This window comes from Arachis ipaensis, chromosome B5, assembly GCF_059453495.1.
Source record: "Arachis ipaensis isolate K30076 ecotype BB chromosome B5, ASM5945349v1, whole genome shotgun sequence".
Classification (NCBI taxonomy): Eukaryota; Viridiplantae; Streptophyta; class Magnoliopsida; order Fabales; family Fabaceae; genus Arachis; species Arachis ipaensis.
In genome coordinates this window covers 40577852-40580549 of record NC_142440.1, presented here as the reverse complement: position 1 = coordinate 40580549, position 2698 = coordinate 40577852, and positions in this window count along the sequence as shown.

The window sequence follows — 2698 nt, the reverse complement described above, 5'->3', positions numbered from 1 at the left end:
GACCCATATTTATGGAGATGTGGCGCTGATCAAGTAATTAGACGTTGTGTGCCTCAATCAGAATTCCAGTCCATTTTAGAGGCCTGTCACTCATCTGAGAGTGGAGGACATTTTGGTCCTCAAAGAACAGCTAGAAAGATCTTAGACTGTGGATTCTGGTGGCCTACTCTTTTTAGAGACGCTGCTGAGTTTTGTAAATCTTGTCTCCCATGCCAGAAATTTGGTAATATATCCAGGAGGGATGAGATGCCACAACAAATTATGCTTTTCTGTGAAATTTTTGATGTTTGGGACATTGACTTCATGGGTCCATTTCCAAACTCTAATGGATATTTTTATATATTGTTAGCTGTGGATTATGTTTCCAAATGGGTGGAAGCAATTCCTACCCGCACTGATGATGCTAACACTGTTGTTTCCTTTGTGAGAAACCATATTATATGTCGCTTCGGATCACCACGAGCAATCGTGAGCGATCAAGGCACCCATTTTTGTAATAGGAGACTAACAGGATTAATGAAGAAGCATGGGATAATTCATAAAGTTGCAACAGCTTACCATCCCCAAACTAATGGGCAAGCCGAGGTGTCAAACAGAGAAATTAAGCGTATCTTGCAAAAGATAGTAAAGCCTCACAGAAAAGACTGGAGCACCAGACTACAAGATGCACTCTGGGCATACAGAACAGCATACAAGACACCCATTGGGATGAGTCCTTTCCGCTTGGTTTATGAAAAAGCTTGTCATCTCCCAGTTGAAGTAGAACACAAAGCCTTTTGGGCAGTTAAGGAGTGCAACATGGGAATTGAGAAAGCCGGAGCTGAAAGGAAGTTGCAACTGCAGGAACTGGAGAGCCTTTGCCTACAAGCTTATGAAAACTCCAGAATATACAAGGAAAAGATGAAGGCTGTACATGACCAAAACATCAAGAAAAAAGAGTTCCAACCTGGGGATTTAGTCCTCCTTTACAAATCTCGACTAAGGCTCATGCCAGGCAAGTTGAGATCAAGATGGGAAGGTCCATACAGAGTAGAGAAGGCCGAACCGTACAGAGTTTATCACCTAAGCCATCCTTCAAGCTCTGAACTTATTAAGGTTAATGGACAACGCCTGAAGCTATACCATGGCGAGAAGGTACAGAGAAACAAGGAGCTTGAGATCCTCCTCTTGGAAGATCCCCACATAGCAGAAGATTAAGCTAGTGGAGCGTCCAACTTACGGACGTTAAAGCAAAGTGCTAGGTGGGAGACAACCCACCATGGTATGATCGTTCTTTTCTTTATTTTTAGTTTTTCCTATTTAATACCTCTTCTCTTTCTTAGTACTTTCATGCATCTGCATTTACATGTTTTTACTTTAAAAAAAAAATTTGCTATGCGACGCGATCGCATCAGCGACGCGTCCGCGTCACAGGGGGAGTAAAGAAAAATAAAAATGAACAGAAAGTTACGCTGGAGTGTGGCTGGAGGCGTGCCAATGGCACAAATCAACCCACGCGACCGCGTCGCTGTCGCGTTCGCGTCGCATGGGAATCATGGCCTCCCACGCGGCCGCGTGCCCTGAGTTTTCGACGTAAAAGGGTGCACAATGAAATATTGTGCGAGAGTGATGTTGGATTGGTGCTGGAGGCACAATCCTTATCACGCGACCGCGTCGCCGACGCGGCCGCGTCATCCAATTTCTGGCGCACACTCATGCGATCGCGTGACCCACGCGATCGCGTCACCCCAATTTTGGCATTTAAATTAATTTGAACAGAGAGTTGTGCTGGAGCGAGGCTGCCCTCGTGCCAGAAGCATAATATGGGTCACGCGACCGCGTGACCGACGCGATCGCGTCACCTTACTTGAAGCGCATTTACGCGAACGCGTGCCCCACGCGGCCGCGTCACGTGCGCCGCACAGCTCAACCTAAATTGCCAAATTATCTTATCTTTCTCCCCTCCAAATCCTAGTTTTTCTTTTCCCTTCTTATTTCATCCTTTCCCCTTCCCCCTTCTATCTCACCTTTCACTCTCTATCTCTCTCACCTCCATTAACAAGGTTTTATTTTCTTCTTCCCTCTTTCTTTTTCTATCATTACTATTATTTTATATGTTATTTTCTTCTTCATTTCTTTTTCTTTTCATTCTTCCTATCTTTCCTTCTTTTTCTTTTCCCTTTTTACATGGTGTCAGAAATTTTTTTGAGTCATTATCCCTCATTATATGCTTGTGGATTGTTACAAATTAATTGACAATTATTTTTATTCTAATTAAGGGATTGCTTGCATGTTCACCTTCATATTTTCTTTACCTTATTCATCATACATGCTATCTGTTTGTGAAAAGGCTCAAATGGCATTATGCACTTCTCTATGTTGTTATACTATTCAATGCTTGCTTTTCACAACTATCCTTTACTATTGTATTAATTGAATTTAATTGTCAATACAAATATGATGGTTTGTTACAAAGTATTGCTTGGTCTATGCTACTCATGCCCTTTGCCGACATGCCAATAAACACCTTGCAGTCACTTGTCTTTCTATGCACTAGCTATTTTCCATTGTTGGCTTTTCACATGTACTCAAGAGCATGTGTTAATGTCATCTACATCCTAATGTGCATCCATCACCACTCTTCCGTTCTCTTCCTTGCTATATATCTATTTGAATTTAATTTACTTTCTCCTCTCTTTTCAGGATGGCCACCAAGAAA